At 32.3% G+C, this 14,017-nt stretch overlaps 1 protein-coding gene across 4 annotated transcripts in view; it reads right to left on the reverse strand.

Annotated features, from left to right (window-relative positions):
• The window catches only part of LOC129962499 (RING finger protein nhl-1-like), a 38,370-nt gene extending 36,135 nt beyond the window's left edge, over positions 1-2,235 (reverse strand). Inside the window, exon 1 of one of the 4 annotated variants that reach the window (XM_056076239.1) lies at positions 1,792-2,219. The gene's annotated coding sequence lies outside the window, so the exon portion shown is untranslated. Of the gene's footprint in view, positions 1-1,791 lie in introns of all 4 variants that reach the window. The other 3 variants (XM_056076241.1, XM_056076242.1, XM_056076243.1) reach the window with 3 other exon arrangements.
• Between the last annotated feature and the right edge of the window lie 11,782 nt (positions 2,236-14,017).

Genomic DNA, 14,017 nt, shown 5'->3' on the forward strand with positions numbered 1-14,017 from the left:
ACTAATTACTTAACGTTTGATTTTCTCGTTTGTCGATTCTAAACGTTTTTGTTTTGTTTTGTTTTTTTCTGCGAGAATTTTTTTTTAATTCGTAAATGGACGCTCAGTTATCTTGAGCAACATAAAATGAAAATTTATATTTCTTTTTTATTATAACGAAAGAAAAAAGAGAAAGAATGGTAAAAAGGGATTCCAAAACTATGGCACGTTTTATAGAATATTCCTTATTGTGGCACATATGTATTATAATAACAGCAATATTTAATAGAGAAGAACAGAACAATTTTTTAAAGAATGTGCGAATGTAAGTTCCTTAAAACTATAGACCGCTTTTTTTAGATAAGGTTTTCTCTTATTTATTTTTGATTATTTAAATATATTTGGAATTTAATAGCAAGGCGATTAAGTTCATCATAAAAATTAGATATTTGAGTTCTATGAAGCTAAATAAAGTTAAAAGTTCAATTTTTTTTAATCTTTATTTTAAAATGTACGTTTTATTGGGTAAAGATTTTATTAGGTTCAATTGATTCAACATTGTGCTATTGCTGTGGATAGGTACCTGCCATATTAGCATTACTGTTAAAAGTTTCCATTATTAATTATTTGAATTTTTTTAACGTTTCCAATATAGTTTTGACGTTGTAATTCTGAAATGCGAGTATTAAGAATTGTCAAGCTCTTATTAAGAAACCACCGAATTATCCATAATTGTTTACTTACTTATTTATTTTTTATATATTTATATAATTTCTGCACAATTTTGAATAATGAAACGTCTTACCGTTTCTTTGTATTTAAATAAAATGTTTGATCTTATAAGTATTTGTATAAGATTCTTATGCAAATAAAAAATTATAATACTTCGAATAAGTATTATAATTTTCATTAATGATTATTTGTTTTAATAATTATTCTGTTTTTAATAATTAAACGCAGTATAACTTAAACAGAACTTTTCGAATTTTTCTAGTAATTATGATAAAATTCAATAATTATAAAAACAGAAAATATAAATTTTTGTAGCCCGTTTTTCACGATACTCTTGTTTGACAGAGCAAAACTGGATTTTAAAAAAAATTTAATTTAATTTTCTGGCAATTCTTTTTTTTTCGGTAGTTTGTTTATAACGGAATTTTATATGCGAGATTCTTTTTCCATTTTTTCTTCTTTTTTTTAGGGGGGGGGGGATTTTTAGTGCATCGAAAGTATTTATTTCTCATAAAGAATAGAATATATATAAAATTAATTTTTTGTTAGAATATTTTAATAAGAATATAATAAGTGAAAATCTATCTTTTTTTCAAAACATGATTTTACTCATGATTTCTAAATAAAGTGTGAGTATTAAATTCACACGACTTTTCAAATATATTAAAATGAAATATTTCAGGGTGGATCAAAAGAATTTCAAAAAAAAATTCACTTAATTTTGAGTTAATTCTTTGAGTTTCAAAATAATTACATGAAGTTGAATAACTATTCCCACAGACTTCAGGAAAAATATTGACAAGTATTATTATAAATATCATCATGATATTTTCAAACATAGCATTTCATTCTTGGGTGCAAAATATTTACCATTCTTTTGTGTTCATCGCAAAAGCTACTAGCATGCAACGTAACGTGTTCCACTTAATACTAAAAATCTCAAAAAAAAATTATTTAAATAGAAATAAAATTAAAAAAAAGCCAATGAACCAATTCAAATTGCTGTGAGTTATGGCGTAGGGTAAAGTAATCAGGTATATATTAAAGTAGATTGATCGAAGGCACATAAATTTTACTCACATTATTGATTCTTCGGAGCAGTTGCTATCCTATTCGCACAGTCTCTACTTCTAGAGGTTTGTGTGAGGCAAGCGCCCTTCTTGGGGTTTTCCGCGGCCCAGGCAGGCATCCAATGTCAGTCGCTAAATCGGGACGATCCTCTAAAAATATCGCCTGCCCTCACTTGCCACTACTACTACTAAAGTTCACTTCACTCCCTCGCTGCATCACGTGGTTGCTGATGCCGGGACTTCTTCAAATAAAATTTGCTAACGGTCCGAAATTAATTTGTTCCTTTTTTTCTTCTTCTTTTTTCCCCCTCATCCACCCCTTTTACACCTTCTAGGCCACACTCGCGCGATAATTACTTCCGCATCCTCCCTCATCCACCTCGTTAGAACCCCCCAGCTTTGCAAAATCAAGAAACCGTGTTTACTTAGGGATTTACGCAGATTTGTGTAACTGAAGTAGAGCACGCTGGATTCGTGTGTCTGAAATTAAACAGAAAGCATGTTGTGACTGAAATTTTGCGATCGTCTTCACTATTTTTAATAATCTCGATGGGGGAAACGAGAACGATGACGTCTTGCGCAGAGCACATGGAAACGAGTTTCCCACTTGGAACGGACTATTGCCAGCCATGGATATCAAATGCAAGCTGAAAATAAATTTATGGCATAAGTTGTTATTTAAAAAAAAGAAATTACGTTACTAATTCATAACAAGACGTGAAGATTTATAGCCAAAGAACCTGTCATTCGTAAACTAAGACTCATGGATCAGGCATTATTGATGAAAAAAAATGCCTAAGGATTCTGACTATGGAAGTTCCATGTATTTTTTTTTAATTACAGCCAGTCACCCCATGACCACAAAACTAAGCCATATAAACAGGGATTATTGTGACTGGCTGTTATGCTCTTTAACTCGCCAAATTTTTGCATAAGAAAACAACGGCCAACAAAAGTTCAAAGAATTTTCAAATTGTTGGTAAAAAGCTAGAAATCTTTTCCATCATTTCTTTGAATATTATTAAATTTCTAGCGTATTGTAACATAGGTCCATGGACTGAGAGGGTATCTTAAGAAAGTCCAAAATAATAATCTTTGAAATATAATTTTAGGTAGAAATGGGTCAGTTCCAAAGAAAAACCATTGATAACAGTCTTGCGTAATTTGATACACATATTCAGTTATTTTTTCCAATAGCTTTTGGCAACCCTCAGTAAATCTATGAAATGTTCAAAATTTTTGTTTGAAATACCAATTTTTTTTTAATTAAATATTTTATGTAACTTTGCTTTAATGGTTTCTTCAGCAAGATATTTTTATATTCAAATTTTCATAGTAGGTATATAAATCTTACTTATTGAGGCCTTAGGCAGTTCTATTCATTTTAATATGCATTTCTTTTATTATTATTTTTTGTTAGTTCCTATGAAATTCGGAAATTATGTATATACTTTAATAATGTGACCTAATTTTTAGCTTAAAATAGTGGAACATTTGGAATTTTTTTCTTCATGATAATAGAATTTTAAATATAAATTTATATCTTTTACAGATTTTCCCAATATTTGTAAATAAATATATCGTTTGCTTTCCTGAAATCTGTTTTTCCAATAGTGATTGTGTTAAAAACAGGATAGTATTTGCATTGTAAAACGAAGCCGAAAAAGTATTTGCAACTTTAATAGAGACTTTTAATTAAAACTTTGGTCTTCTTCCAGAATTCTTGTTTTGTTTATTTTTATTTATTTATTTGTATTATAGTTCATGATACGTTTAATATTCGTTCTGAATTCTTATGATCCTTATAAGAATTCTGTAAAATATTTTTTCTATATTTAACGAATTAAAAAACTAGTCTTAAAATTTTTTTTAATTGATTAAATATAGAAAAACATTTGTACAACATCACTGAGAAGATAATCTTTTAACTTTTAAAATGATATAAAAATCGATTTTGCATTGTACAATGTTATCGGAAGCCATCGCGGAAAAAGACTAACATTTTATTTAACTTTTAATAAAAATTCTAATTAAAATTTCAAATAATAGCTCCTAAGTGCACATTCCCACCCTTGAAAGTATATATTGGCCGTTTGGTAGTTCTAAAGGAAAGGATCTACTTGTAGATCACCAATACACACATCACACACACATACACAAACACACATTAATCTTTACTATAAATAAAGATAAAAGTGAAGTTTCTACATGCGAAAAATTCACATGCATTATCAGAAAGAAATTTCTGGTTCTCTGCAGATCAAGCCATTTTACCTACAATTAACAAACTTGACACATGTATAGTTTAGAAGGTGAGAATGTGCAACTCGGTGAGATGTTTTAAAACTTTAATTAAAATTTTAATTAATGAAAAATAAGCTGAGTTTAGAGGTTTTCTCACAATAACTTCCAAAAATATTATTGCCCAAAAATAGTTTTTAAATCCGCTCAAAATTCAAAATATTATTTTTTATAATATTAGTTTAATAGCCTGCAAATTTTTTCTAAATTTTGGCAATTCTTTGAAAAAACATTTTGCACAATTCCCAATAATAGATTGAATTGTTGACTTCAAATTCAAACCGTTTTCGTTGTTTCATCGAATATTTAATCGCGGAATTTTCTTCCATCATTGAAAGCTAAGGAAGAAGGATTCTTTTTAATATCCATATAGTTTACATAAAAAATAAAAAGTGAAAGTTAAAAGAGAGACGAATCAGACAATTGCATTTTTAATCACTCTATGATGTCTTGAAACTGGTATCCATTAAGAAACTTCATGTACACCATACAATGGCCAGATTATAAAATCAATATGATTTTAATGTCTGTCAAATTAAAGGAATCGTGTATATGAAATTATGTCTGAATTATCCCATTCAAATTAAATATAAGTAATATTCGCGGCGAATTAGCTGGTCACCAATGGCAGATAATGTTTAATACTTTAATCGATCGCCTTTTAATTATTCGTTCAGTTCATATAGCACGCTGTAAAATATAGTATGACGAAAGGAAGATATACAAGGTTCAGATTATAGTATCTTAAAATATCGAGAATGTTGTAGTCCAAACCAAGCATTCCACGTCGACTGCTTTAAAGGGATTGTCTTTTTTCGCAACTTATTCAGTTCTTCTAACTTCATGGTCATGTGAAACCCGTACTATTCATGTTCTCCAAAATCTAACAACATGATTTCATTCTCTGCGCTTCGAAGTCACATCTTTTCATACTTTATGAAGGCATGCTGAATTTCAAGGCGCAATCTCTTTGAATTTGATATGAATCACATGAAAACAAAATGATTCCATTGCTCTCATTTAGGTAAATGACGTGGAATGTTGAATGCTTAGACAAATAATGTAGCCAATTTTAGATATTAAAAAATTTTAATTGTCGTTTTGTTTCTATTGTTTATGACCCAAAGACATTTGAATTTCACAACAATCAAAGTATTTGAATAGATATTCAATAAATGTTTCTTAAGTTAGTAATTTTCCTAGATGGTGCACTTTTTTCAAGTGTCATAAAGAATTTAATCCCCTCCAAGCTGGGGACGGAACTTATAACTTATAACTGTTTTTGATTTCCAAATCCATAAAACAGAAATGAATCTCCCACAGTTTGCAAAGCATATACTTTTTTCCAATTTCAGTTGAACGTATGCTTTCCTGTTTCTTTAGTATTTCAATTGTTTATGACATGTAAATAAGTGGAACTTACCCCTTTCCCTTTCAAAGAATATTTCTTTCTTCTGAGAATATGCAGATCCTTTTTTTTTTTTAACTCAAGTAACGTTACATGACATCAAGCCTTAAACTGCGTGTTGCTTAATGCTTGTATTCTGAGAAGATGCAAAGCATTTATCTTAATTGAAATGAGGATGCTGGCACATGCCAAACATATCTGAGTATGTCATCTAATACGTAACTGTGCATTGTTTGCTGAAAGCAGTTAACATTAACATGCTGAAAACAAATTTTCTTAAATGACGTCGCAATTAGTTGCGTATCTTAAGTATCCGCGTATATGCGTATGTCAACTGACACTTAACTGCATTGTTTCATGCTTATATGCATCTAACTCAAGCAAATTCTTATTCCTTCGGCAGGATAGTTGATGAAGTCCAACATTAAATTTTTGCGGCGCATTTTATGCATATTGCGCAATAACGAATTCCCTCCATAAGTGGTAACTGCCAAATAACTGTTCCAGGAGATATTGGTCTAACCATGTGATTAGAAAGTAACATACAAGTTATGTTGCAATGCTTATCATACTGTGACTTAGAAACCAAACCCCTAAAAACAATGATACCAGTAAATACAGGGCCGGTCATCTGTGGTGCGGGGGATGCAATGCACCGGGGCCCCATGATGGAGGGGCTCCCAACATGATGAAGAACTGAAATAATGATCTGAATAATAATAGTGATATGGAAATAAATGAAGAAGAAATTTTACTGAACCAATCGGCGGTTTTGGAAATATACGAAGTTTGCAGATATATTACAGTCTGGTGCAAGTCTACATTTTATAACTGCAAAGAAAGTAGATTTATGGCCATTTGCCTCATCTTCTAGGTTAGATTACATATAGTATTTTTATAATTCATGCTATAAAATAATATTGTTAGATTTAATCATGTCCATGCCAAGGAAATACCCCCCTGGGTGTCAAAAAAGAAAATTACCAGAAAAGGAAAGAGAGTAAAACCTAAGAAGTCACAAGTAATTCAAGAAGTCACAAGTAATTCTGTTTTCTTGTCTATGAAGTAATTCTGGCAATGATATTTTTTCGATTTCAGAAGTACAATTCAAGCTCCAATTGTAGAAGCAAGTTTTCAAGCAAACTGCACAACCTTATAATGAAAACGTAGAAATTGCAACTCTTTGAAGAACTGTTGTTTATAAAAATAGGATCGAATCAGAAAATAAGGACGAAAATGACAATAGCAAATATGAATATAAGTGATCCAGGTTTATGGCCAAGTATTATAACTGATATGTTTAGAACGTTTTGTGTTAAAATCTGACACATACAACACAAAGGAGTTTTTGCTAAGAATGTTGAAGGTAGTTCATTTTGCTTTACCTACAACTTTAAAAAAGGCCAAATGGTGAAACCTAGTTTCGCAGTTGGTTAATTTATTTAAAAATGCAAGATTCGATTTTTTTTTTTTTACTATTTTTTACTATTTTTTTTTTAAAGAGAAAATGAATAATTTACACGATTTTAGGTGACTATAATAGCAGGAAAAAAATGTCAACTGTAATTCAAGATCATGAGCGTTTTGTTTGTCACTTTACATCTTTTATTGGTTGGAAAGAATTACTTAAACGATTAAACTTATGTCTGACTATTAATAAAAACAAATCAAGTTAATATAAATAAAAAATTGGAGCGACCTAAATTACTATTTTAAAGAATTGTAGATGTGATTCTATTTTTATCATGCAATACTCTTTCACTTCGTGGAAACCGTAAAAATAATGGGAACTTCTAATAATGGAAATTTTTTAAGCTTTATCGAATTATTTATTAAACACGACTCTGTGCTCATAGATCATATAAACAGAATAAAAAAATTCGAAAATTACAATTCTGCATCATTTAGCTCAGAGATCAAATGATCAAATTATTCCTGCGTTAAGAAATGAAATTCTTAACAAAATTAAAGACGGTATGAAAGTAGCCACGTACAACAGTATCCAGATGGATTATACTCCTGATATTTCTCATAAGGAATAAACTGCAATCTTTGTCAGGTATCACAAATTGACCACTCCTACCTATCTGAAGGCACACGGAAAAACTTGAATGATCGGACGGCCGCAACAGCAACACTGTCGGGATCTGTGGTTGAGTCCTAAGGGCCATCACCGGTCACGGTAATACCCTTCCCTAAAGAAGTACGTCCCGTCATCTGTGGGAAGAGCGAGACCCCCATCTTTTCGTATATCTGAAAGGATGGCTATAACCAACCATCATGCCGAAAGCTTCTCATCCTCAATTACGAAGCCCCCCCCCGTCCCTGAGATGGCTTTAGTAGGTATATAAATTTTGAAGAGAAAATATTAAATATTAATGAGTCATTTACAGGGTTTAATCAAATAACTAATGTGACTGGAGAAGGACTAGCAAAAACTCTGCTGAAAAGATAAAGTAAGTTGGATTTAGATATTATGAATTGTAGAGGGCATACGTACGACAACGGTAGCAACACGATAGAGAAATATCAGTTGTACAATCTAGAATAATTGCTCTAAATCTACATGCAATTTATATGTATTGCCTTCTTACTCTTTTAATTTATTAAAGAGTATGACAGGCAAGGCATAATATTAATTTATGATACCATTTCCAACAGTATATATTGTAAAAAAAATGGATATTGCAACTTTTATATTGCTTATTTTCTTCATCTACAAAAAGATGGGAAATTTTACAAAAGCATTTAAATATTACTCTTAAACCATTAAGCGATACTCTTTGGGAAGCCAAAACAGATTCAGTTAAAGCAGTGTATACACAGAAAAAATTTTAATAACCTAGATGAACTTATTGACGCAAATAATGATAATACACTGGTATTAGAAGCTATAAGTCTATTGGATTCAATACAAGAAGTGACATTTATTTTATATTCAATAGTATGATTTGCAATATTGTCCAAAATTGACACAACCAATAAATTATTTCAAGCAAAAACAATTGTTCTTGATTTGGCTTTTAATTTAATCAGGAAAATTAAAACTGAAACCTAAAAAAGAACAAAATGTAACACTTTTTAGACGAAGTAATAGTGATAGGAAGTAATTTGAATATTTTTGAACATTTTCCAAAAAAAAAAAAAAAACGAATTCTAAAAAGAAAAAGATTCTATTCTGAAATAACAGAAGAACAGAAGTTACAGAAAATCCGATAAAGAAAGTATGTCAATTAATCCTTAATATAAGAACTTTATAAAAACCTAAATTAGAAAAATGCTGTAAAGTTTTATAACAAAAAGTAGATGAAAACTTAATCGGAGAAATCGGTTTGCTACAGGATTTGAGTTTGATTGAAAGGGATGTAAATAAAGCACATGGCATATTGTAATACATACTAAATAATAATTATAATGAGTTATTTCTAAATGTTTAACCGTGTTAAAACTTTTGTTATGTGCTTTATTTACCAGACAATTAACAGCAAATATTGAGCACTCTTTTAGCAAGTTAAAATTAACAAAGAATTGTCCTTGGTCAACGATGTGTGCAGAACGCTTAAATGAACTTACTATGCTAAGCATCCAAAAAGAAATTGCGGAAAATTGTAATTTTTCTGAAGTAATTAATAGCAAAAATAAAATCACGTAATAAATAAACACACAATAGCATTATATATTATGCTTGTATTCTTTTTACAAATACTTTAAGGCCCCAAATGGTTTCTTTCACCTGGGCTTCTTTACAGAGAAGGCCGACTCTGAGTAAATATACGTTTGGACAAAAAAAATTACATAAATTAAAATTTATCGACATCGACTCTCACCTGCTCGTCTGCAATATTGATAATATTAATTTAGCCAAGAAAATTAATAATAATATTAAAACTTATGAAATTGGCGCAGCGGCTGTGGTTAAAAGACTTTGGCAAGGTTTTCTTCCAATGTATGAAGAAATAATATTTTTGAAATTTCTCTCGAAAATAGAGGTGGCGATGGCTCCTGATGTCATATCTATGGATCATGACATCAAGAGCTTCTCTAATTCTACTAATAATAAAGATGAATGTGTATGTACCAATGTATACATGTGTATTGTGTGTGTAATGATACAAATACAAATCTTAATAAGTCCTCCAATTTATTGAACTTTTTTTTTCTGATTAATCTCTTACGATTCTTTCTAAACTATTATCTCATGGCAAAGCAATATATGTAACAATTAGTTTAACTTAATCCAAGATTATCGTACTAGGTAAGGCAACTGTGAATTTCCGATAAATGCATTTTATTTTATAAGAAATCTGCTTGTTATATTTTTCTCAAGAAAACTATCCAGTTAAGTTAACTATATATCTTATTCTTTAGCAGTTTCAGGGAAATGTGTGTATGTTATAACTGTTATCTAGCCCTCTTTAAATTATAAATAGGCATTGAGTATTTTTCTAACATTATTCTTTCTGCAAATAGCATCTTTAGTTTCCTCTTTTTTTTTTCTTTTCTTTTCTTTTTTTTTTTTTTTTTTTTTGGTTTTGTTCTATAAGAATGTGAACCCATTAATTTCTATTCTTAGACTACAGGGAAATTTATAGCATCCATAATGTTCAGTTCTAAAATTTAAAAAAAGTGATTCGGTTTGTTAAGAGCTTTCTAAAGCAAAAGAAAAGTATTTTAGGAGCCCTTTTCAGTTTTTTAATCACTTTAATGAAATTAAAGGTGATTTAACTCTAACAAAGTATAGCGTGATGTGTATGAAGTAACATTTCACAAGCACTGGCAATGTTTTTCTTTTGTTTTCGAAACAGGCTCTTATTTATTCCCTATTTATCACTCAGTTAAAAAATATATCTTTTGTTTAACTGAACTCAAACTCATTCTTTTCTGCAACCATATCTCACCAACCAAGTTCCTACCGACTCATTAAGCAAAGTCAGTCCTGAAAATGATATAAAATGTCTTCAGAATACCAATTACACACCGTTCCAGTACTTTGCCCGGATATAACTTATCTTAAGTAAACCCAGAAAGTAAGATCCGTCTCCAGGCAGGCGCTCGTGGTGACGTTAAAAGTGGTCCGGGAACTCATCTCGGTAGTACAGAACGACTTCCTGTGCTTTTACATCACTGGAAGACTGATGATATTTTCCCATGCGTCCGCTTCAGAGATGTCGTGGACTGACATTGAGGCTGGCCATTGCGAATCCTGCTTCTCTGAGATTTAACTCTTGGCTGGGGCTCAAGGCTAGGAAAACCCCGACCTACTTCCGCCCATTTTCACTGTTTCCTTTCTCCAGATAGAAATAGAACTTCTCAAAGCAAGGAGACGAAGGTTTTTGGCCTTTCCTTTTAACCACAAGCCTCTTGCAGCAAAAGAGAGAAACTTTTTCCCGAGGTGTACAGTTTTCAAAAACAGTTAGCAACTCCTGAATGTCGCATCGTGAAATGAATAATCTTTCAAACGGATTCATTGATGAGTCATTTGTTGGATGTCATTATCAGCAAGCAAACCCTTGTTACTTCCAGAAAAGTTAAAACCTCTCGAAGGCTAACTGTGCAGAATTTTAATTGATTAAAAATTAATCATTGTGTGACACCATAATGCAAAGTTTCTTTCACCTATTCCTTGCAGGATAGCAAAAACCTTTTTCCCAATCCTTCATCACCTTTAGAATTGCTGTAAACAGTCAATAGATTGTAAAATAATTAAATTTGAACATCTAAAGGAAGCGAATATGTTAATTACTGGATCCAGCAAGCCCCAATTGTTAGTGCTTGTGGTACCTTTTAACAAGGTAACTCGGTACTTTTCAACAAACTTGCAGTGAATCAGGGGTTTCAACAGATTACCAAAAACTATGCTTTATAATTTATTATCTCCTAAAGGGGGGGGGAGACCTCGTAAATGGGATGAAAAGCTTCGGGTATGTCGATTGGTAAAAGTTATCCTCCCATCATCGAAAGTCTATCTCCTATCGATGACGGGACGTGCTTCCCACTGGAAAAGTTGTACCGTGGCAAAATTGTCCTTAGAATTCAACAATAGTTCCCGCCTGTGTTGCTATCGAGACGATCTGGTCAATAGGATTTATCCGCGTGCCTTATTGGTGGGTTGGAGTAGTCAGTTGAAGTTATCGTTGATTATTTATATAATCAAAATATAGATTTAAAAATCGTTTTATGTACAAATACAGAATTTTGGTGTGTAGGTGAAATGAATGATGTTATCGTTAAAACTAAATCTAAATTATAATCATAGTTTAAACATTCGTCGCTGAAATTTCCATTCCAGCCACAGAACTACTGAATTCCATTTACACAGGATTCACTTTCTATCGATAATGAACTTCGGCCTGTATTGTACATTTGACTTCGACGTTGTTCGATGTGCCTAATTCCGGAGATCTTCAATATTTCGCCTCTAAATTGACTCGTCTTTAACTCAAAACCCACCTGGCCACATATCAATCCCTTTCATTCTAGTTCTCAGAAAAAAGAGAGATGGCAACAGAAGTGGCTTGTGAAAGTAACAAGAACTCTGGGTATAATAATTTAGTAAATAAGGATTAGCTTTAATTCACCGGGGCATGGAATTATTTTACGATCATTAATGATGTTTTTATTTTTAAAAATTATGTAAACGCTCTAATATTTTGTCTTCATGGTACCCTGGGGGTCTATACTCCTTTAGCCTCTGGTTGCTACATTACTGGGTGACAGATCACACATCTTGTCTCAAGTGGAAGGTCATCTTGCGTTAAATATCTGTTTTTCAATGAACGTTACTAAATCGTTTAGGCGGACGCATTCGCAAGCTATCATAATAAAATGACTCAATGTGAATCTCAGCAGAGCTCACAAATACACACTATCTAGAAGTAACTGTAATTGTAATTAAATTAATTGTGACATTACGGAGAAATTCGCTAATTCAGAGGATAAGTAGGTCTGCATGGTTTGGTGATATTTATCAAAGAAAGAAAGAATAACTGCTTCGATCACTACATTCAAGTCCTAGTCTTTCTTCTCCCGTTTTAAAAACAATTCAACATAAATGGGACGCAATTGGCGATTATCCCTGGATCTATTTCAAAAGTTAAGATAGCATTGATTCAAAAGTGAGACGGCCAACCTCATCAATGATTTGATAATTAAATGCACTATTTTTCCAAGTCTTTTCAGCTCAATTTTGAACCAAACCCTGTTTTTGTTTGAGCTGGTCTGTTTCCTTATAATCTGATGCTCATCCTGTTTTCATACTGATAGCACTAAGTGGATGGATTACAAATGAGAAATTGCCATTCAGCATCGCCATTACTTATGGTGATGTTGAAATTCTGGTTTGGATTCCGTTATCCTGGATTCTCCAAGTCCATCTGGGAAACAAGATAGGCCAAATCTATCATAATATTACTATGCAATATATTCGCCTTTTCAGCTTGGAAATTTTTGCATTTATGGATGGAAACGAATATCCTCATCATGCAATCATTGCAAAATTCCTTAAGAACATTTCCGAATTCTTATATAAATTAAAGGAAAAGAATGTTGCGTGTCATACTGCTTTCTCGTTCAATTTAAAAAACAGCTGAGTATATATGAGGTGTGCTTGGAAGACCACTCCCTAAGACAATTTCAAAAATTTGGACAGTTCTGATTCAAAGTGAAACAGCAAACCGCATTAATGATTTGATAATTTAGAACCCAATAATTTTAAATATAGTAATGACTATCTTGTTGCTGTTGTTTCTGATCAAAGGTGGTATAGCTGCGCTATATCACCTCCTTCAAACTAAAGATCTCTAAAAAGTCCAAAAACAATAGCGAATCCCTTAAAATCCCAAAAATCGTAAAATTTAAACATTTAAGAATATGATTGGGGTAGGCTTGATCTGCCTTGTACCAAGGACATTCAGCAAAGATCCTCCGTCCGTGTTGGAAGGTGAGGGATTTGGTGTGTCCACTGAAAAAACGAGAGACCCGTTTGCTAGGTTCTAGAGATATTAAGACGGTGACACCAACCGGGACTCTTACCAAAGGGTGAGCAGATTGGACTCTTCAAGTCCTGCCAGCTCAAATCCTGCAGCCGCCTCATAGTGTGCTATTGTAGCCGGCGAAGGGGTGTTCCTGGACGGAACGGGCGAAGCACGTCGGAAGAATATTCTCCTGGCAGGATCTCCAAGGCGTAAAGGCCGGTCCATTTTGTTCAGCTAAGTCTGCAGGCATTCGGGGCTAAGTCAATCTTCCAACTTCGGTGCCCCAGGTCCACGGACCTATGGAAGCTGCTCACTTTCCTTTATCATGAAACCATCTCCATATTTGAAGATTAATACTGCATCACCCGTCACGCAGGCTAATCAGGGGCGCGAAAGTGGTGTAGGCAGAGGGCCTCGTTTGACAAGTGGATTACAATCCTGCAGAACACGTCCTTACACGTAGAACGTGTAACAGAAACTCGCTTAAAATCCTACAGTGTAATGCGTAATGGCTATTTTAAAGTAATTTACATTTCATTAGCCCTCATAAAAAT

The sequence above is a fragment of the Argiope bruennichi genome, chromosome 3 (genome assembly GCF_947563725.1).
Source record: "Argiope bruennichi chromosome 3, qqArgBrue1.1, whole genome shotgun sequence".
NCBI lineage: Eukaryota > Metazoa > Arthropoda > Arachnida > Araneae > Araneidae > Argiope > Argiope bruennichi.